The sequence below is a fragment of the Gopherus evgoodei genome, chromosome 7 (assembly GCF_007399415.2).
Source record: "Gopherus evgoodei ecotype Sinaloan lineage chromosome 7, rGopEvg1_v1.p, whole genome shotgun sequence".
Classification (NCBI taxonomy): Eukaryota; Metazoa; Chordata; order Testudines; family Testudinidae; genus Gopherus; species Gopherus evgoodei.
The window spans coordinates 28,646,746-28,670,861 of record NC_044328.1 but is presented as its reverse complement, the minus strand read 5'-3'; the positions used below and the strand labels follow the sequence as shown (position 1 = coordinate 28,670,861).

General features: G+C 41.7%; 1 long non-coding RNA gene across 1 annotated transcript; it reads right to left on the bottom strand.

Moving 5' to 3' along the window:
* Positions 1–3,219: 3,219 nt before the first annotated feature.
* LOC115654823 lies at positions 3,220–4,726 on the bottom strand. Its single transcript, XR_004001276.1, has 2 exons — positions 4,597–4,726; positions 3,220–3,328 (listed from the first exon to the last, which is right to left on the bottom strand). It is a non-coding gene; the product is annotated as an uncharacterized LOC115654823 (long non-coding RNA).
* Positions 4,727–24,116: the final 19,390 nt, after the last annotated feature.

Sequence of the window (24,116 nt, the reverse complement as noted above, 5' to 3'; positions counted from 1 at the left end):
GAGGCTATTTGCAGTGGTGCCACTTACCATTACCAGTTGAACCCTGCAAGCAAACTGAAGGGCACAATCCTGACCCATACCTTCACATAGCAATACAACCTTCCATATTAAAAATAACTGATGTCTGAGAAAGGAAGAAACAATACTCACCCATACAGCTTCATGGAGATCTGCAATCAGGGTCCTCCCTCTGGTCTGAGCACAGATGTGGCAGCTAGGAACTTCTTAGTTATGATCCCTGGTACCATCTCCATCCAAAGGCTTGGGTAAGTCATTTAACTGCTCTGTCTCCATTTTCACATCTGTCAAATGAGGACAGTGATAGCTACTGCACCTATTCTTCAGGGGTGTAGCAAGTCTTAATGAGCATAAAGCACTGCAGATGAAATGCACTCTAAGTATTATTATTTAACTAGCTAAGGCAACTGGTTTTTAAGAAGAAGATGTAGAGCACTTCCCTGAAATCACTCTTCACTTCTCCAAGACACTTCTTTTGAGAGGCAAAAACCACAATTCCCTCTACCCAGTAGGGACTCAAACGCATCCTGCAACAGAGAAGAGACAGTAAACACACTGGAGGCAAAGCATCACCGAAAAGGTCAGACAATGTATTTGGAGAGACACAGCACCCGGGAAAGCTGTAAGCTGGTTGCCCTCCCTCGGGTCTCATTATCACATGATAATTTGGGAGACAGAAGTGGAGGAAAGGTCCATGTACAGACAGACAGATAAATTGCTAATGAAGATATGGCAGGCAGAGGAAATTAAAATAAAATAACCCTGCCCTGCAATAGCTATTATCAATTTTGGGGAATACAAATTGTTCACCAGGTGGGAAGGGCATAAAAATAGATAGAAATATAATGGAGAGGGGAAGACTCAGAAATATTTGTGTAAATCCAGCAGTGTCGGGAGTCCATGAGTCCTGGGGGCCTTGCAGGAGCTACTCTTGGTGTAGGAGTGAGTCAGGCTCCAAAAGCCAGCTCTTTTTGGCCCTGATTCAGCAAAGCACTTAGGTACGTGCTTAAGTCTTATTAACTTCAATGGGACTTACGCATGTGCTTAAAATTAAACAAAGGCCTTGCCCATCTCCCTGCTGGCTGATGTTGGAAGTAGTGCATACAGAAGGGCAGTCACCCTCCTGAGGCAAGAAATGGTTGGCAGGAGGATACTGCTATCAATTAAAGTGAGCAGCGCCACCAGAGATGATAGTAAGGATGTCACCATGCCACCGTAGGTCACAATAGAACAACAAATTCAAGACAAGCTGCTGAGAAAAAGGGCAGACAAACCCCCAAAACTGATGGTTATTCTTCTATGAGATATACCAAACTAGCAACAAAATTAAACTTCTGTCTCACCACACTGGCTAACAAAGTCAGAAATGCAGCCTTCTTAGGTACTCCAGTCCTGGATTCAGCACCCAGACACTAGACATAATGATGAGTGGTTATTTAATACCAATTTCATCAAACAAAAGGTTCTTCTGATCCCAAAGGACCAGCCACATACCCAGGTCAATATATAACTCAGATCTTACCCAATAATCACGCTGTTGCCAGTCCTTTAGTATTGAAAATCTAAAGGCTTACTTATTAAAAGAAGAAAAAAGGTGAGAGTTAAAATTGGTTAAGGAATCAAATACATACAACAATTGCAAAGTTCTGGGATCAGGCTTGTAGTAGTGATGGAATAAAGTCAAGTCTTTTGTTGCTTCCAAATCATTAGAAGTCCTCAGTCCTTTGGTCAGAACGCTCCCGTTAGTATAAATCCAGAGTCCAGGGGTTTGAGTAGGAAAGAGGCAAAATGGAGCTGTTTCCAGGGCCTTTTATAGCCTCTGCCAAGTGAAGGGAAACCCATTGTTCTCACTGTGGAAAGTTACAGGGAACAAGATGGTGTTTGGAGTCACATGGGCAAGTCACATGTCCATGCATGCTTTGCTTAGTCATAGTAGAAGCCATCACCCATATTCTAGTTAGAAGGTTCACAGGCAAGTCCATCAAGTGTGGATGAGTGTCTTCCATGATCATTGTGAGTTAAGTGTTCCTTGATGAGCCATTAACCTTGAATAGTCTCTCAAGATGTGCAGGCTAAATACCTTATGGGTGTTACCACATGAGCAAACATTTGAAATACAGGTACATAATTAGTATTCATAACTTCAGATACAAAAATGATACATGTATACAAAGAGCATAATCATATTCAGCAACTCATAATGTTTATATTGACACCTTACTTGACATTTTTTGTATGAGATTTGTTGCAATTATGTAATAGTGGCAGCAACAATGATCTACATGGTCATATTTTAATCAGATTATGTCACAAGGGAGAGGAGAACAGAGGGTCATCAAGGATTTAGGGGTTGGAGGAGGTGGAGAGGATAGAGAGGGTATTGAGGTCAAGCACGGAGGATAAGGTGAGGATGGTGTGGGTTGAGAAGGACATTCTGAGCATGTGACAAAAGGGGCAGGAGGACCCGGGGCAGGAGAGGCTCCAGTGAATTTGTTCTCTGAGGCACATCTGAACACAGTTATACCCCTTGTAAGAAAGCAGAGCATGGAGCAATACTGCATGAGAGAGAGAGAGTTGTAATGGCACCATCTCACTTACTCACAGTTTATTTTCTTGTTAGAGGAGCTCTTTAAACTGATGGCTGGGAGGGGAGCTCATTAATACAACATAACTGACATATATGGTACAGAAATGGCTTGGAAATGAAGAGGGATTACATCAAAAAGGGCATTCAGTGCAACTGCTAATGCATTACCATTGCTGAAGTCCTGAACCAAGGCATACTATAGCTATCCAAATATACTTGTATCATCTGACTATCATTAGATAACTCTTTCAGCTTTGTCAGAAAGGGACAATGGGGAGGCCTTTAATCTCTAAATGCATGTGGTCCTTGTTTTCAAAAGTAATGCAGATCTTTAGCATAATTTTGCAGATCACTCTACACCATATTTTTCTCCATTTAATCAATTGCAGAATGGTATTCAACTTTCTTTGGGTATGTTAGAGGGTGGAGACATGCCACTGTATTTAATTTAATGGCTGGAGTAAACATAATAATTACTAGAACTGGTAGGAAAGTGGGCTTTTCCCTCTAAATTAAAAAAAAAGTTTAAAGAGACAAGTTTTATTATTTGGCAAAAATTTGAATTCTGAAATATTTTAGCCAAAATCCAAAATATTCTGATTCAAAAGTCTTACCCTATGCCTCATGGAAGCTGTAGTTTGGGTGCTTTGTGCTTCCATTCTCTTTTATAGGCTGGGATCCCTGGTTGGACTACATCTCCCAAATGGCACTTGGTCTCACCTCCTGGAAAGGGGAGGCAGTTCATTATTAAATTAGCCCAGTGGAGGAACCTGGACCTTGGAAGAAAATGGGTCTATGAGACAACTGAACTACAACTACTAAAGAGCCTGCAGGAAGTCTCAGCTATAGACTGGCAGCTATTTTACCCCTTAGCTGCAGGGGTAGGACTATTGCATCTTTAACAAAGGCTCTCTTTCTCCCAAGTGTTTTAAAGCATTGGAGCTTAATAGGTGCTAACAAAAACCAAAATGTTTTAAACAGTCCAACCAAAAATCTCATCTGTTCTCAGTTGCTCAGATTTCATCTCGTCATGTTATAATTTCTACACAGAATTACTGGGCAGACAAAACCCTATCACCTAATGGGAAAAAAGCAGATTTTTTTTTTTTATAAAGAGGAAACAATAGCTCTTCATGTGCCATAAAGCAGCAAAAGTGAGCATACACCCATTTTAATTCCTCTGCAGGTCACCTTTAGCAGACAGTTTAGTTCTAAAAGGCCAAGCAGTATTCTTCTCCCTCCCAGTTAGAAGATAGGTTTCCATATTACTAGTTGTCAATATATCCCATCCTCCTTTTCAGTGCAACAAAGAATCAAGCAATTGACACATGTAACTTTATGTGAGGGCCCCTAGGTAAAACTAAAATGAAAAATAAATAAAAGCAGATCTCGGTTGCCAAATCAAAAGTCCACTTTATTTTAAAAATAATAAACCCAGAGGAACCGGAAACCTCGCCTAGAAGTGTTGTTATTTGGTAAATGGAGGGTAGATGGCGGCAGGGAGTCAGGAAGCCTATGAGGCACACATCCAAGATCACCAATCAAACTAATATAGAAATCATGGGCTTCATTTTGGCTATTTTGGGGGAGGCTAAAACTGTGCAAACTGTGGATTTGCTGAAGAAGAAAAAAATACTTCCCTTTTCAGCAAACAATAAGTCTATTCACTGGAGTCCCTCAGCAAATCTTTGGGTTGTCAGTTCACTGAGATTTCCTGAGTTTATTCTTAAGAACTCCCACACTGGGTCAGATCAATGTTCCATCTAATCCAGTATCCTGTCTTCTGACAGTAGCCAATGACAAAGCTTCAGAGGGAATGAACAGAACAGGTAATCGTCAAGTGATCCATCCAGTCACCCATTCCCACCTTCTGGCAAACAGAGACTAGAGACACTATCCCTTAGACTTGTGAAATGTGCTCATCACCTGCTCTGTATGCAGGTACAGCAAATAAGGTAGACATAGTTAGACTACACATAAATTAGCCTTACTTTCTGGCAGACAGCTCCTTAGAAATCCTCCATCATCTTCATCTCAGGCAGAGACCTGTCCTTATAATGGACTCCAAAGGTCAACAAATTCAGGTTTCTTGAACCAATGGGGAAGCGAGTGCCAGCATGGAAGGCCCTGCATTGGGAACATACAGACCCAGATGTATTAGACTCCACAGCCATGTCTAAACTAGCAAAACAGGTCAAGTTAGCTAACACATTTTAAAGCAGGACTTTGTACCCCATGTAGATGGAGTTTACACAGGGCAAAAGTGGTTTTGAAACAATATGTTAGCTGATTGGTGGTGGAGAGCCTAGAGTTAACCATGACCAGTTAACATTTTTTTGAGCACAACTTGCACTGTCTAGGTGCAAAGTCCTATTTAGCATTTTGTTTGTTTATTTGTGTTAGCTAACTTGTTTTAATATACAACCTATTTGCTGAGTCCGGACATGGCCTAAATTGGGGAGTGCCCTAGGCAATCTCAGATTCTGGTAATCATGTTCACAGTGTTCATTATTACTGCTTGGTTTGCAGAAACTGGGGCGTATTTCAAATTATATTTGGCTCGTTTGCAAGCATCAGACTCCCACATTTACACAAGGATCACATATCATCAAGTGCCAACCCAGGATGACTCACTGTGATAGAAGATTTATAACATAATAGCTACTACTGATATCTGGCCATAAGCATCTAGGCTGGGGTTTTCAAAGGAGCCTGAGGCCCCAATCCTGTGAACAGTTACACCTATTCTTAACTTTAATATCATGAGTGATCCCATTGATTTCAGTGGGAACTACTCACAGTAGCAAAGTTAAACACTTGCATAACTGTTTGCTGGACCAGGGCATGAGAAAGTCAGGTGCCCAATTCCCAGGAATTTCAATGAGATATGAGCACCAATTTCTTTAGGCGCCTTTGAAAATCCCAGGCTTAATATATTACAGACATAAATAAAATAACTGTCCATTACAAGAAAGCTGTAAAAAGGTTCTGGTGGCTCAAAGCAGCAGCCACTGACACAGCATAGCACAGACTAATGGTATCAAAGTAGTTCCTTAGGCACTGGCACAATAGTTTGCTGTTAATTGCAACAAAGTGCATTAACTACCAGAGAAAAGCCCATTGAAATTAAATTGATGTATTGGTTCAGAGATGAATTAGCACTCAGATTTAGAATTAAAAAATAGCCCCCCATATATTATTGTGGAAGATATTCCCCTTTTTTCCCCCCTCACCTCAAATAGCTTTATATAATAAGCTCTTATGAGTTTAATAAGAAACCTCTGGTTGATAGTTCTGAATTTCCTGTATATAATCTTGAGGAAAATGGGTTGCTTTACTCCCAGCAATATCAACTCAACAGATAAACTTGGAGTTGCCAGAGCTCCAGGAGAAAAGATTGTCTTTTTCCTTAGCAACCATTTTAATACAGTTCCCCTACTTGTCTTAATTTTGGCTGTAGTGTGGAAATGAACTGCTTTCAAATATTTTCCAGTTCCTTCCTGCTCTTAGAAGAGTTTAATATCCTCTCAATACATGGGTTTAACTCTAGTTATCAGAAAACCAGTGTGTGCAATAGAAGGGCAAATGCATCTCTTAAGAGAAGGGAGCATCTACAGTATATCTCAGGCTGGAAGCAGAGTTGCTAGGGAAAGTACAGTCTTGCTGGCAGACTCCAAACTAGGTATTATCCATTGATATACAGCAGAAATGAGCAGCCCAAACCCATGTATCATGCCAAAGGTTGTGCAGTAAGCAACTTCAGTCACAGGGTTTCCATTTTGTCCTTCCTCCAGTAACAAATGTGAACATTAAACAAAAGAATAAAAAAATCTAACAGAAAAAAAATTGCATTTTTAAAGTTTCATGCTCAGTAGATTTGTTCTTCTAAAAGTTCAAACAAATCTCTTGAAGGTAGGTTTCAGAGTAGCAGCCATGTTAGTCTGTATCTGCAAAAAGAACAGGAGTACTTGTGGCACCTTAGAGACTAACAAATTTATTTGAGCATAAGCGTTCGTGGGCTACAGCCCACTTCATCGGATGCATGTAGTGGAAAATACAGTAGGAAGATGTTCTTTGTGTATATATATATCTTCCTACTGTATTTTCCACTACATGCATCCGATGAAGTGGGCTGTAGCCCACGAACGCTTATGCTCAAATAAATTTGTTAGTCTCTAAGGTGCCACAAGTACTCCTGTTCCTTTTTCTTGAAGGCAGGTCCTTGCTAACACAAAGGCAGTTCATTGCCCTTCTAAAAAGCTGTGTAACCTTTTACTTTCTGTGCTAGATGTGCTAAAATATCCAAGCAATCCATAACTGGTTAACATTAAAGGGAAACATTCAAGGGTAGCTGGGCTAAAATTAGAGTTAGCTTTGTTCTAAGAGCAGGAGTAGGTACTCATATGTACATCAGTAGCCTTTCACTCTATCTCAGTGAAATTCACCCCTGTGCAGATGGCCAGCACACGGTTGATGAACAAGTCACACATAAGTCCTATTGAGCCCTCCTAAATTCATGGAGGATAGGTTCATCAATGTCTATTAGCCAGGATGGGCAGGGATGGTGCCCCTAGCCTCTGTTTGCCAGAAGCTGGGAATGGGCCACAGGGGATAGATCACATGAAGATTACCTGTTCTTTTCATTCCCTCTGGCGCACCTGGCATTGGTCACTGTCGGTAGACAGGATACTGGGCTAGATGGACCTTCAGTCTGACCCAGTATGGCTGTTCTTATGTTGAGAGTTTAACCAGAACTTAAGTGATGCCTAGGCCTCATGCACAATATCATCCTCTGCATTCCTAAAGCACCTGTCATTGTGTTATCTATCACACCTCCATTCTTGTAAGCAGGCAGGGTACTGAGGAATGGGTACCCTATGCCAAACTGAGAGTGCAGGATTCTTGTACATTCAGTGTGAAAGGTCCCATACAAGTGTATTTAAAATGTAAACAAAATAATCATTAAAAATTCAGAGACTTTAGGAGGACCATGCAAGAGTGAAATAGGCCAGGTTTAGATAATTGGGGAGGCAGGCAGGGGCAGGTGGGAGGCAGGAGGCAAATAGTCTTTAGGGGCAGTAACAGCACAATGGAACAATACCACAGGGATTAAACCCAGTCTTGGCTCTCAAGAAATAGGATTTTAAAGTAATTTCCCCTCATGACTACTGCACCCTCCTTTTTTTGGCCTTCCTTACACCCATCTTGCTCCCCTTCAGTCCATACAGTTGTTGCTGGCAAGATCATCATCTTTGCCTGTCAATCTGGCAACATCACTCCACTCTTTGAAACCTTCTCCGTTGCATCAAATTCCAGCACCTTTTCCTCCAGGCCCTGCTTATCTGACTTACTCTTATTTCACTATTGCTTCTCACACCTCTAGTCCACTAGTAATGCCAGCCTTGCCGGCACTTTGTCTGCTTCTCTCACAAACATCTCTGTGCCTTTTCCATCAGCCTCTGTGAACTGATTCAGCTAGTCACCACCTACATCCAAATTCCTACTTAAGACCCACTTCTATCAGGATGCTCACAAAATGTGAATCAATAAACGCAATCCAGGAGCTCTCTTTTATTTGTCATTTTCAAATATCCAACTGTGCTGCACACAGACCTTTACTGAATAACTGCATCATCTCACTGCTGTGCCCCTTCCTTCATTACATTGTTTAGATTGTAAGCTCTCTGGGGCAGGCACTGTACTTGTTTGTATGTCTAGATGGTGCCTGAAATGCTTTAGGGCCTCAGGGTGAGTTCCACTCTTGTGCAGACTTACTGCACAAGGCTTTGGACAGCACTTAAGTCCCACTAGCTGGCTTGGTGCAGAAGTCAGGCAAAGTCTCTCTGCACAGGGCTGAATTTTACTTTCAATTCATAAGAAACATTTAGAGACAAGGAGATGTGTTGTTTTATTTTGAGAACTGGCTTTGCCATACACAGGTTAAATTTGACTCCATGGATATTTCAGTGACATATTTTAAACCATTTGCTTTATATCTTGTTTACTCAAAACAATACATTTGAAAAATATCCCTTGGCCAAACCAAAATATCACACCCACCCTCCCAACACTGTGCTGCATCTACTTCCAAGCAGAGTTCATTTTTTACTTATACTTATCTCACAGGATATATCATGCACATGTAAAATCGAATTGCAAAGGTGAATGCTTATAAAATATTGACCCACAACCTCACCCAACACAAGCCAATGAAGGTGACTGGCTGGGAGTGTTGCACTTTGTCCTTCACTTGTAGTGATATGCCTTATATTTTCCCACAAGAATGTGAGAAGGCTAGAATGTTAGCCTCATCATTCACTCTGTTGGCTTTGTTTGGTTTGAAATCAAACATTTCATCATATATTAAACCACCAGGCATGGTACAACATCCCACACTTCTACCATCTTACAATTGATAAGCTGAGCTCAGGACTGAACATGGATTACCTGCATGGCAATGCATAGTCACTAGCTATCTAGAAGACAGCACTTTGTGCAATTTGGGAGTTTAACCTGAATAGCTACACCCTTCAACCTGCAAAACTTGGGCAGAGAAAAGTCTTACTATGAATTCACCAGATTCAGTGCAAACAACTGTTATGGATCCTTGTCCCTCCTCTGTGTTGATTCTTGAGCTGTCCTAGGGTTGGCCTGATTATCATTAAAACAAACCCTACAAAACATAAAACCCACTCTGGGCCTCTCTATCTCAATTATTGGGCTGCTACTGGTTATAATCTTTAGCAGCTGCAATCACCATAAAAAACAAATAGTTCAAAATACACCTCAGGAGTTCTCTTCCTAAATTCTACACTAGAAGCATTTCTTGGGAGCTGCCTAGCTGCTCTCTGAGTTTCCTTTCCAGCCACACCCACAAAAACCCTAGCTGAAAAATTAACAAGGCCCAGCCGGATGCTCCACTGTAGCAAAAACCAAAGTACTGAATTTTCTTCCCTGGGATTAGCTCAGAGGAGGGTTCCCTTAAGATCAAAGGGCCAGTACATATCTATTACACTTTCTCACACATTAGTAGCCCTGTGGTACGTACTGCAATTTGCTGACATCTCCACAGCTTTGTAATCACTGGATTTCTCTATGTAATCAGAGCAACCCAGTGATAGCAGATTTTCAATAGGCAGGTATACTCATGTTAGGAGTTACATATATCTTATAGAACTTGTTTAGGGTGTTGGGCCTTTGGTCAATACAGCAGCTGCTATGTTTCAATCTTAGCCAATCATCAGTCACAAGGGTGCTTTTAACTGTGCCCTGTATTGTGATCAGAAAGAAGTTAGCAGGCATGTGCTGTGCATCACACTATTGAGACTTTTTCAAAGTAATTTAAAATACAAATGGGTTACCTATTTGTACTAATTCTTATTGGTACAACTCAGCAAATTTTTAGATTAAGGTATGTGCTCATTTCCCCATTCTTAACAAAGGGCTTTGTTTCATTTGCAGTGAGTGAAGCTGAATGGAGGTTAAGTTGAATCAGTGAAACTGTAAATTTGTGGACTGCTCTCTCTGCATTGGCTGAGAGCAACTCATCCAAACTCCCCCAAGTTCTCTGTTCCACTGGTGTCTTGTCAATAACAGTTTGTCCAGGAACACTGGCTCTCTGATTCCAGTCCAACAGATCACGATCCACTTCTTATTTTGCGAAAGGTGAAAGGATTTGTATTTAAAAACTTATTTTTGTCCTAACCAGATTACGTTGGCAAGATCACTAGTGGGTATTTCCCCAGTGGAATTGTATAGTCGGTTTAGAATTTAAGGTGCTTAAAATCTGCAAGATAAGACTTCCTGTGTGTCCAAGGCATATTTGATTTGCTCTGGTGGTGGTTGGATTTGATCGTTGATCCCAGCTGTCAGCCATTACACAAAACTGTACTTTAGCCACACCTTCCTGTAACTCAGCACCAGCTTTAATCACCTACAAGCTGTGAAACATTCCACTGCCACTCAAGAGGAGAATGTTTGCTAAGTCATCAAATGTAACAAAGTTAAAATACTTTAGTATTCATTTGTTCCTTTTATATACTTCATACAATGATGTGCCCAACCAACAATTGCTTCGGGGTTTTATAAAGGCTGTAAGTAGCCTGCAAATGGGTCCAAAGTTCAGAAGAACTGGTCTGTCATGCAAACAAACAATGAATGGTCAGCACTTTAATTGATTGAAAAAATTACTAAAATCATTTCCTTAGCATTTAGGCTTCAAACCAAAGCAAGTATCAAGAAGTTAATTGTCAAGGTGCTCAGCGTGAACTATTCCAACATACATTCTTTCAAACACTGCCTCCTGGGCCTTCTATCTATCCAGCCAGCCAAGTCAGTAGTTACATGGCCTTATTCCCCATAATGTCTCTGGGCTGGTCTACACTACGGGGGAAAATCGATCTTATAGATTCATAGATTCATAGATTCTAGGGTCAGAAGGGACCAATGTGATCAACTAGTCAGACCCCCTGCACAAAGCAGGCCACTGAACCCTACCCATCCACTTCTATAACAAACCCCTAACCTATGTCTGAGTTATTGAAGTCTTCAAATTGTGGTCTGAAGACCTCAAGCTGCAGAGAATCCACCAGCAAGTGACCCATGCCCCACACTGCAGGGGAAGGTGAAAAACCTCCAGGGCCTCTGCCAATCTGCCCTGGAGGAAAATTCCTTCCCGACCCCAAATATGGTGATCAGCTAAACCCTGAGCATGTGGGCAAGACTCACCAGCCAGCACTCAGGAAAGAATTCTCTGCAGTAACTCAGATCCCATCCCATCCAATATCCCATCACCAACCACTGGGCATACTTATCTGGCGATAATCAAAGATCAATTGCCAAAGTTAGGCTCTCCCATCATACCATCCCTTCCACAAACTTTTCAAGCTTAATCTTAAAGCCAGATATGTATTTTGCCCCCACTACTCCCCTTGGAAGGCTGTTCCAGAACTTCACTCCTCTAATGGTCAGAAACCTTCATCTAATTTCAAGTCTAAACTTCCTAGTGTCCAGTTTATACCCATTCGTTTTTGTGTCTACATTGGTACTAAGCTTAAATAATTCCTCTCCCTCCCTAATATTATTTAGGGATATATTTATATCCCTCTGATATATTTATAAAGAGTAAGCATATCCCCCCTCAGCCTTCTTTTGGCTAGACTAAACAAGCCAAGCTCTTTGAGTCTCCTTTCATATGACAGGTTTTCCATTCCTCGGATCATCCTAGTAGCCCATCTCTGAACCTGTTCCAGTTTGAATTCATCCTTCTTAAACATGGGAGACCAGAACTGCACACAGTATTCCAGGTGGGGTCTCACCAGCGCCTTATATAACAGTACTAACACCTCCTTATCTTTGCTGGAAATACCTCACCTAAGGCATCTTAAAACCACATTAGCTTTTTTAACGGCCATATCACATTGGCGGCTCATAGTCATCCTGTGATCTACCAATACCCCGAGGTCCTTCTCCTCCTCTGTTGCTTCCAACTGATGTGTCCCTAATCTATATCTAAAGTTCTTATTATTAATCCCTAAGTGCATGACCTTGCACTTTTCACTATTAAATTTCATCCTATTACTATTACTCCAGTTTACAAGGTCGTCCAGATTTTCCTGTATGATATCCCGGTCCTTCTCCGTGTTAGCAATACCCCCCAGCTTCATGTCATCCGCAAACTTTATTAGCACATTCCCGCTTTTTGCACCAAGGTCAGTAATAAAAAGGTTAAATAAGATTGGTCCCAGAACCGATCCTTGAGGAACTCCACTAGTAACCTCCCTCCAGCCTGACAGTTCACCCTTCAGTATGACCCGTTGTAGTCTCCCCTTTAACCAGTTCCTTATCCACCTTTCAATTTTCATATTGATCCCCATCTTTTCCAATTTGACTAATAATTCCGCATGTGGAACCGTGTCAGATGCCTTACTGAAATCTAGGTAAATTAGGTCTACCGCATTTCCTTTGTCTAAATAGTCTGTCACCTTCTCAAAGAAGGAGATCAGGTTGGTTTGGCACGATCTACCTTTAGTAAAACCATGTTGTACTTTGTCCCAATTACCATTGACTTCAATGTCCTTAACAACTTTCTCCTTCAAAATTTTTTCCAAGACCTTGCATACTACAGATGTCAAACTAACAGGCCTATAGTTACTCGGATCACTCTTTCTCCCTTTCTTAAAGATAGGAACTACGTTAGCAATTCTCCAGTCGTACGGTACAACCCCTGAGTTTACTGATTCATTAAAAATTCTCGCTAACGGGCTTGCAATTTCATGTGCCAGTTCCTTTAATATTCTCGGATGAAGTTTGTCCAGGCCCTCCGATTTTGTCCCATTAAGCTGTTCAAGTATGGCTTCTACCTCAGACGTGGTAATATCCATCTCCATATCCTCATTCCCGTTTGTCTCCTTCCATTACCCTTAAGCTCCCCATTAGCCTTATTAAAGACTGAGGCAAAGTACTTATTTAGATATTGGCCCATGCCTAGGTTATCCTTAACCTCCTTTTCATCCTCAGTGTGTAGCAGTCCCACTTCTTCTTTCTTTGTTTTCTTCTTATTTATATGGCTATAGAACCTTTTACTATTGGTTTTAATTCCCTTTGCAAGGTTCAACTCTACTTGGCTTTTAGCCTTTCTCACTTTATCCCTACATGTTCTGACCTCACTAAGATAGCTTTCCTTGCTAATCCCACCCTTCTTCCACTCCTTGTAGGCTTTCTGCTTTTTCTTAATCACCTCTCTGAGAGGCTTGCTCTTCCAGCTTGGTCTACAACTCCTGCCTATGTTTTTTTTCCCCTTTCTTGGGATGCAGGCTTCCGATAGTTTCTGCAGCTGCGACTTAAAGTAATTCCAGGCCTCTTCTGCATTTAGATCCACAAGTTCTTCAGTCCAATCCACTTTCCTAACTAATTTCCTTAATTCTTTAAAGTTAGCCCTTTTGAAATAAAAAACCCTAGTCCCAGATCTATTTTTGTTTATCCTTCCATCTAGTTTGAACTGAATTAGCTCGTGATCACTCAAACCAAGGTTGTCCCCTACAACCATTTCTTCTATGAGGTCCTCACTGCTCACCAAACCAAATCTAAAATGGCATCCCCTCTTGTCGATTCTTCAACTACTTGGTGAAGGAATCCATCAGCTATCACATCCAGAAAAATCTGAGCCCTACTATTCTTGCTAGCACTTGTACTCTTGTCTATATCTGGGAAGTTAAAGTCTCCCATGATCACACATTTCCCATTAGTGTTTACTTCCTTAAAAACATTAAAGAGGTCTCTATCCATATCCAAATCAGATCCCGGCGGTCTGTAGCACACCCCAGGCACTATCTCAGGGGAGGCTCTAGTAGCTTTCTTTCCCAGTGTGATTTTTGCCCAGACAGACTCTGTCTTGTCCATTCCATCACTTCTTATTTCTTTACAGTTAACCTCCTCATTGATGTACAATGCTACTCCACCACCTTTGCCTTTATTTCTATCTTTCCTAAACAGCACATAGCCTTCAATACCTGTACTCCAGTCATGACTACTATTCCACCATGTTTCTATTATCCCTATAATATCTGGTTTCACTTCCTGCACCAGTATCTCTTGTTCCTCCATTTTGTTCCCTTGGCTCCTCGCATTAGTGTACAGACATCTTAATTTTTGCCGTTTGGCTTCACTCACATTCTGTACTGTTAGGCACGGACATTCTACCACCAACATCACCTTTTAGTCTGTTATCTACACTACCCTTCCTCCTTATGCCAATTCTTCTGTCCATGGCTGTATCCCCTCTTACTTTGTTTACTTCCCTCTCAAGGTTAAATTCCAGCGTGGAGATCTCCCGAACATCTCCCAACCAGAATAACCAGAATAACATAGCTGAAGTCGAAGTATCAAAGATCGAATTACTCACTGTCCTCATGGCGCGGGATCGATGTCCGCGGCTGCCCCTGTCGATTCCGCAACTCCATTCGGGTTGGTGGAGTTACAGAATCGATATAAGCACGTTCGAGGATCGATATATCGCGTCTAGATGAGACGTGATATATCGATCCCCAAGCAATCGATTGCTACCCGCCGATACGGCGGGTAGTGAAGACGTACCCTCTGAGTCCTTCTCGTGGATGACCCTGTGCCATGCTATCTGAAAAAAAGTGTCTTCACAGCTCTTACCTTACACAATGAGGGGAAATGCTCCAAACTCTGAGTGGAAACTGGAATTTGCATCTTCCCTAGTAATGAAAAATATCTCCAGCCTAGGTGCATTCTCCCAGTCCTGGGAGATGTTCTAAGACACTGTTGTAGTGGCTGCCATCTTGGCTGATACTGTAACTGAAGCCTTCCACAAGTGAAAGTAGGAGTCCTCACAGCTTGAGCCAAAGAGGCAGGTTCTCAGGCTGAGAGCTGTAACAGATTTACATCCTCTGTGGATGGGGCAAAAGGGGGACACATAAGACACACTGACCAGTGGATTACACTGTCACACTATAAAAGCCACTTTAGGATCACATTTTAAGTTATTTTCACATCTCGCAGTCTAGTGGGACCTTATTTGATATCTCCTACTCCACTTTGATGCACAGAAAGGAGAAAGGAACTGAGAGTGAAGAATGAAGCAACCTCTTGATCATTTCCCTCTTACTTGTCTAACTGGCCATTTGTGCACATAATTACCTGAACTACAAGCAGTTTAAAAATCATAGGCCTCAGAGATAAGCTAAAATGTCACCATTTCAAATGGAATGCAGTTATATGAATACTGGGTGACCAGGGACCACTCGATGCCAATAGATTGGATGGATGCAGTTTTACAGGCATCCCCTGGGGAAGGAATATGCATAATAATTCACCAAATGGTGGCCTGTAAGGCCTTTCCCAAAAGCCAGCGCGCTTACTGGTCATCATCGTCATTGTGAAATGTATGCACGGGTAATATTTAAGAAATTATGTATCTATTACTGGAAATGATGTTCCTGAAGCCTTAAAGTTAAAGCACGTCACCAGGGGTAACAGGCCTTGCACTGGTTCTCTTCCAACAGGGAGTAGGAGACTTATCTCTCTGTCTGGTCAAGGATCTATTGTGCATTGTATGTATCACAATGGAGTCCTATTTGCACTACTGAGACTGATGCTAATCAAAGGAGTGAGAAACTACAGAATGGGGAAAGTGGCAGGAAAAAACAAACCACCTGGGGTGGGGCACCCGTTTATGAGTAAAGACAATAGATTTCTGGGGTATAACTGGGAGCACTGAGCATACCCTGGATCCTTCATGGAGGAGATGAACTGCCAGTGTATTCTTTCTTACGAAAGGATCACAGTCAACCTGGCTGGAAAACACTGCAAAACATTTGGGTGAGCTAAACTGCATAGGCAGAAAAGTATCTTGTTAATTAAGTAAAGGCTCTAGAATGTGTTAAAATTTAATTTTTTGTGTTATCATTTGTTTTTCAGAATTTGTACTTGCTACTTCTCAAATCTCTATACTTTGTTTTACATGTTTTCCCTATAAACATCGCTAAGTGCCTTGCATTAAGAGGAGTAGAGATCTAAGGTATAGGTGGCAAGCAGGGTGGACACTGTTCCTTTGGGAGCAGTGGTTCTGTGAATTCTGTGAGTGCCCAGTGCAACAGGGGTGTGGGGATGCTTGGAGGGTTCAGGGTGGGAGCATGCCTATCACTAACCTGCAGAGGGACATCAGACTGGGGAACCAGGGAGCTGACCCCCAGCAGGCACAGACAAGGCTTCTGCATGCTAAGGGCAGGTGAAAGCGAGGGACCTTGCAACCCTGGGCACACTGGGAAAGCATCACACTCTGCACCACAACAAAGGGATGGTTGATGTGAAAGGTGAGAAGACCAGTCTTTTGTGCTGTAATATGTTGAACCCAATGGTTTATGTAATTAGGATAACCCCCAAGCATATAGTGTTAGTAGGGAGAGGGAGATTGCCACCTTAGCTGTTTTGATTTTCAAGGCGTAGTTATATAATAAATAGCATAAAGTAAAGCTCAGTCAAGGTTAAACAAAAACTCCCTCTGAGGGCTGGTCTACACTACGGGGGGAAATCGATCTTAGATACGCAACTTCAGCTACGTGAATAATGTAGCTGAAGTCGAAGTATCTAAGATCGAATTACCGTCCTCAAGGCGCAGGATCGATGTCCGCGGCTCCCCCTGTCGATTCTGCAACTCCGTTCGGGTTGGTGGAGTTACGGAATCGATATAAGCGTGTTCGGGGATCGATATATCACGTCTCAGGGGGATCGATATATCGCGTCTAGATGAGACGCGATATATCGATCCCCGAGCAATCGATTGCTACTCGCCAATATGGCGGGTAGTGAAGACGTACCCTAAGGGTGACAATGCTATTTTATTTGAGTAGCAAGTACTATGTAACAAAGAAGGGACCAGCATGGCTGCCTCCTGAATACAGTCACCTGTGTATGGGACACTGGTTCAGTGCTGACTCTGGGAGGAAGTTCCAGTGCCTGAATTACCAACACCATTTCCTTCAGTTCCTAGATATGCTTTGTTCTATTATTTTCCATTTTATGCACCTATCATAGCCCACGAGAAAGAACTAAAACCTACACAATCCTTAAAATGCTTGAAGAACAAAACCAAATAAACTGTCCATTAACACCCCACTGAGATGATCGTATTCTCCATGAATAAGCCCCCCACAGCAATCAAATGACCCCATCCCAAAAGTCTCGGTTTTTCAGGACATTCTGAAGGCTAACAAATCTGGGTTATACCAGAGGAAGGAGGGTAGCATATTCTAATCCAGGGACCTTCATGAAAGATTCCCTGCCAGCAGCCCCCTTAGGCCTAATCTGAGAGAGCTCCTGGCTGGATGCCTCACCTAGCTGAAACTATGGTAGTATAACATGAGGAAAGAGGCAGTCTCCCTGGTAACCAACCCATAATGACCTTTCTTAGGGATTACAGAGCAAGATGGGGTGATGGCAGAGGACATTAGATAATTTGTCCATACATTTTTGCATTAGCCCTAAAATCCTATGATTCCCAGTTCCATCAGCTATACTGGCTGAGTATTTTCCAAGCATCCCAGATCAAAGGTTTATCATATAAACAACCACATTCTCCCATTTCTGGTATTGGTGACAAAAAATATTGTACCCTTCAGGACTGCAGGGTACAGTATTTTCACTCTGAGACGTTTCAGATTTTCATATCATTTATTTCAGTTCATAAGAAAATGCATCTAGCTGAAGCATACACAGACTATTTGCAAAATCAAATAGGATTGATTTAGATTGACCAGCCTTTTCAGTCTAATACAATCCCTTGAATAATCTTCTCTATGTTAAACATATAACTGATCTGACAGATGTTCCATCCTGGAAGTGCCTCACAAGGAAAGTTCTCAAATTCTTGTCCAGAAAGATACAGAGCATAGTAGAGCTCTCTCTCTCCCTCATGCACACACACAGAATTAGAATATCCACTTTTTTTATTCTGCCCTAGGCCGTGTTTTGGGAAGTTCTAGCCTTTAATATTTCCTGGGTGGACAAGAAAGCATGTATGGAAGGAAGAGTGAGAAGTGACGGAGCTTGACAGAAAAAAAATAGATGGGAGGGTGTCATAAACAGATAGTTAAGGGTTAATGTCTCTTTTACCTGTAAAGGGTTACAAGTAGTGAACCTGGACCACCTGACCAGAGGACCAATCAGAAGACAAGATACTTTCAAATCTCGGTGGAGGGAAGTCTTTGTTTTGTGTTGTTTGTTTGTCTGTTCTCTCTGGGTTCTGAGAGTGACCAGACGCACCTACAAGGTCTCTAATTTTCTGTTCAAATAGTAAGTACAAGTAGAAAGGCGGTTTAGTCTTTTGGATTGTTTTCTTTATTTGCAAATGTGTATTTTGCTGGAAGGAGTTTAATTTGTATTTGTGCTGGGGGGAAGGCTTCTCTCTAGTGTCTATAAGCTGGAAGACCCTGTAACCTTTACCATCTTAATTACAGAGACAACGTTTACTTTTTCCTTTCTTTTATTAAAAGCTTTTCTTTTTAAGACCTGATTGATTTTTTCCCCTTGTTGAGGCTCAAGGGAACTGAGTCTGTACTCACAGGGAATTGGTGGGAGACAGGGAGAGAGAAGGGCATGGGGAAGGTGGAATTCCTCTGTTTTAGATTCACGGAGCTTGAATCTGCATTATCTCTTGGGGAGGGGAAAAGAGGAGGTGGGAAGGTGCATTCCTCTCTGTTTTAAGATTCAAGGAGTGTGAATCACAATGATCTTCCAGGGTAACCCAGGGAGGGAAAGCCTGGGAGAGGCAACGGTGGGGGAAAGGGTTTACTTCCCTTGTGTAAGATCCAGGGGGTCTGGGTCTTGGGGTCGTCTGAGAAGGTTTGGGGGGGACCAGAGTGTACCAGGCACTGCAAGTCCTGGTTGGTGGCAGCACTACAAGATGTAAGATGGTAATTAAGCTTAGGGGGATTCATGCTGGTACCCCATCTTTTGGACGCTAAGGTTCAGAGTGGGGGTTATACCATGACATCGGGTAAGTAGGAAAGGTGGAAAAACATTTAGACTAATGGAGTTCAGTCACCTGGCCCTCCAAAATAAGTGTGCTAGCAACCATAATTTGCCTTTTGATAGCCTACAGGACTCCTATACTCTAGAGCTTGAATTGTTCTTTCCTGAAACTGTATGTTCATATTCTTGCTGCCTATTTTCTGTGTTGCTGGAAACTCGCATTGAAACCACAAAGTATCCTGCTATGCCTCCCCAGGCAGAAACTCTGTTCTCCACAGAGGCACCAATGAATCACAGTAGATAACCATGTCTAAACCCGACATTTGGGACTGCTTGGCAGTTATCCTGCAATTTAAAAATGAAAGCTGCTAACTCATTTCTTCACTCCATTGATTAAACACAATTACTCAACTACTCTTTTCAGCAACTGTGACATACAAACTGCAATGTATATAAACGTCATGGGTGCTTTCTGCTCCAGTTAGACACACACAGGCGTTCAAATGGCATTCTCGTGCTGCCATGTGTGGCTGACATCACTCAGTCCCATGCTGGAGCACACATTCTCCTTAAAGCAACAAGGGCCAATTTATTCCTGAGGTACTCTGACTTCAATGGAGTTACACTAGGGGTGAATTTGGTCCAAGGAGTGCACATGGAGACATTGAATATGCTGTTACAAACAGTATTACTCAAACAACACCATCTAAATTTAGTTCTCCATTTAACAAGCTCTTCAGAGGAAGTGCCAGTGTTCCACATAACCATAAACTGTTAGGGATTTTTACTGCACAACAGCAGTTCGCTCAGTGACTAATCATAATTCCAATAGCCCCCATTCATCATCCCTTGCTGCTCTGAAGCCCTTTCTGATCAGGGAGGCTGCAAGGAGATTGTACTTTGGAACCTGGCTTCTAGCAAGTTTGTTGTTCTGGTCACTTCCAATGATAAATATCCCTGTGGCACAGAATTAAAGAGTAAAAAAGAGGGCCTACCTCAAATCCTGGAGAAGCAGCATTCCCTAAGAGCAAATAGCACTTTTTCTTCAGCAAAATGCCGGTAAGAATTTCTGTAATGCAGCTGAGTGTATTTACATACTGCACATAGAGTGTTAATGGGCTGGGCTTCCCTGCTGTCCTACTTATCTCCATAAGGTATCATGACAGCGTAATCAAGACTAAAAAAAAATCAGTGTTGCCAGTTTATCACAAATCTCACAATAGTTAATATTCTTCTTAAAGCTCCAGCATCGGGAGTCAAATGATTAGGTGAAAAATCTCAGCTTATATAAAAATAAAATAAGTTTCTAGACCCCATGGCTGCAGAGTTGAAAACATTACCTGCGTACACTCATAAACCAAAAGGCAAATAAAAACCAAACCTCAGTTTTTTAAGATTTTGGGGGCCTGACTCACTGTTTTTGAACAGTTGAGGTTGGCAATACTGAAACAACAGTGTCTAGGCTACGAAGAATGTTTTGCATCTCTGCAAATGCAGAGGTCAAGCTAGTGACACAGACATCTTGCTGTGCTTCAAGAATCTATTTAATTAAAGATGGGACTCAGCAGCATAGCCTTCTGTTGGAAACAGAGACAACTAGCCTTATGGCTAATGGCACAGATTGGCCATTACAGTCTCAGCTGGCTGTGTTAACTTTTCAATCAATTTGAACTTCCAGTGTTAATGGGATCGTTGGTTGCATAAATAACTAATTAAAACCCGAATATCTCCAGACACACCTCTTTCCTCTAAGAAAATATTTGGACCACAGCCAGCTTGCTAATCATTTAATTGTCACCACTCTAAAGGTGGGGTGTGAAGCTCTGAAGTTTTAGGCTCCAGTATGAATCACTGAACAAACTCTTTGGGAAGCTAAATCCAGGTGTCTGTACACCACGGGAGAGAAGTCCCTTTCTCCACCTGCATAAGAGAATACATAGCCACTTAGAGCCAGGTTCTGAATGAGGACGGGGATATATTTGATGATGCTGTAATTGTGATCATTTCCATGAGAGGATTATTTACTGCCCTATTTTCATTTTTGTTTCAAATTGTATTTTGTCACACGGACCAGATTGCGCCTTACCACACATTTTCCCATGGGGCAGAAACTCTCTGAATTCTCCTACAATGACGGTGTTTGCCCTCCACATAAGCAAATTCTCATTCCCCAAACCTCTTGGATCTTTTAAGAGCAACACAGCTTCAAGAAGATCCCCTGACAGCATGGTGGGGCTAAACTGCCAGTGACTCACATCCCGTAGCTAACCTGAGGAGGGGACACAGGGACAATGGAGCACCATTCATGTCCATTACATGAACCTCTTGCCTGGGTGTTTGTGCAGCCATGAGTTGTACTAACTCCTGAACAGATTCCTCACTGGGTTGGTGGGGATTGGGGGACAATGCGTGCTCCCAAGAGCACCCTCTTCAAATGAGGATCCTGAATATCACAGTGAACCCTCAGTGTCCCAGGAAAATAGTGTGACACTCTCCCCAAAAACTATATATACAAACTGCTATATAAGCAGATGACCATGGGGCAACCTGGGCCCAAGACATTACAGAGCTTATAATAATCAATAATAAACTCTACCACAGATGGTACTTCCCCATCCCTGCTTCCTCGTGCAAACAAGATCTGCACATGGTGGGAGCAATGCATGTGGGTCAGCAGGTGCAATCTGGGCACATTTATTTCCTTCCATCACCAATGCCTCAGAGACTGAAAACAGAACTGTTAACATCTTATGTAACATACAAGGTCTTGCCAACTCTCAAGATGTCCTCGCAATATTTGGTGTTTTTCTTAAAGCCTCCTGGAGTCAGATGATTAGATGAGAATTTCGGCTTTCAGAGTTTTAAAAATAAAAGTTCCTAGCCCTCACGACTGTAGAGAGGACGCTTGACAATATAAACCTTAAATACTTCATACCCATAAGACAATAGAAAGAACCCAAAACGTATTTGAAAAAAATCACCATATTGGAGGTCTGATTTGAGATTTTAAATGCTTGGCATTAACAATACTGTTCTCACTATTTAATCTGAATTGATCTCTCTCTCTCTCTCTCTCTCTCTCTCTCATTTTTGGGGGGTGGCATTTTACACATTCTGGACATTAAAATTAATTTAGTACTTTTCACTTTCAGACTTTCACTGGCACAGGGAAGTGTGTATTTGCTCAAGAAATCTGTTTTTCTTGGAATTTAAAAGATTCATAAAACTGTTTAGTCTGGTCTTAGGCTTTAATCAGCTCATTTGGTTTTATTAAACCATGTCTAAATTTTGGGCCATATTCGAGTTGAGTGTCCTACGAACAGTGTACAACTTACAATAGTTTGTGTTCATGCAGGCCTGCAAAATCCTGAGCAACAATACCAATGACGTTAGCTGTTTTCGCAAGAGCAAAGATAAATGTCACCACTAAAACATTATCTTTTGTCTGTATAATTTAACCAATAAAAAAGTTGGTCCAATAAAAGATATTACTTCACCCATCCTGTCTTTCTAGTTTAACTTGAGCAAAGTTACTGAATCAGTTAAAGTAATGCAAGAATGTCAGTATTTCTCTAGAACAAGGAGGAGTACTTGTGGCACCTTAGAGACTAACAAATTTATTCTGGCATAAGATTTTGTGGGCTAAAATCCACTTCATCAGATGCATGGAGTGGAAAATACAGTAGGAAGATATATATACACAGTACATGAAAAAATGGGAATTGCCTTACCAAGTGGGGGGTCAGTTCTGACAAGACAATTCAATTAAATTGGACTATTATCAACAGGAGGAAGAATCACTTTTGTAGTGGTAATCAGGGTGGCCCATTTCAAACAGTTGAGAAGAAGGTGTGAGCAACAGTAGGGGGAAATTAGCATGGGGAAATTAGCTTTAGTTTTTGTAGTGACTCATCCACTCTCAGTCTTTATGCAGGCCTAATTTGATGGTGTCCAGTTTGCAAATTAATTCCAGTTCTGCAGTTTCTCATTGGAGTCTGTTTTTCAAGGGTTTTTGTTGAAGAATTGCCACTTTTAGTCTGTTATTAAGTGTCCAGGGAGGTTGAAGGTTTCTCCGACTGGTTTTTGAATGTTATAATTCTCGACATTTGATTTGTGTTCATTTATTCTTTTGCATAGAGATTGTCCAGTTTGGCCATGTGTTTCTCTAGAGCAGCCACTCCCTCTCACTGGTGCAGTGTCACATAAATGTAATGAGTTTTGTAAAGGATTTCAGAATAAACCAATTACACTTACAATACTCATCATTCTAACTACTAGGGGTGTGTCTTTAGCTTCCAAATTTACCCCCAAGTATCTGGGACAAGTATCTTCTCCTTTGTATAGAAAGACAAGTATAAGCACCAGGTACTCCCTCAGACCCATGATATTTCCTGGTGGCTCTCTCAACAGCCTATCTCGTTATTATTAACTAATCACAATACGAGGCACGGCAAATAGCTTACTAAACAATAAATGCCCTGGCCTTCCTTTTCCAAACACCAGCTGTGGCAAGATGAGTGGTTCCATTCACTGGGAAGCAAATGGACATTAATAATACCTCATCTCATTGGTCAGGCTGTGGGGTTTCTCATGGGATGCGGTGATCCTGGAGAGCAGGCAGTTTGTGAAGAGAATATTTGTGTAATATTACCTAGATGGAGCTGTGCTCTGGCCTTTCGAGGGAAAAGGAGCACATTTCAACTGATTTGTAGATCATTTCTCTATATTTCAAGAAGACTGAGTACATTTATCATTTCTGATCAACGTAATTAAACTAGTGGCATCTGGTATTTATAAACACAGAGATCTTTTTCCAAGGATTAAAGTCTTCAGAGAGGCATTCCAGCCTGGATCCACAAAAAGGACATGAGTGGAATGTCACTTTGTGGTGCGTAGAGCATCACAGGAACAACACTGCAATCCATAAAGCTGAGTTAGGCACTTAGACTTCCTGTACAATGAATGGGGAGAGAGAAGCACCTTAGAATGTGATTCCCAAAGCCAGCATGCCGGGCAG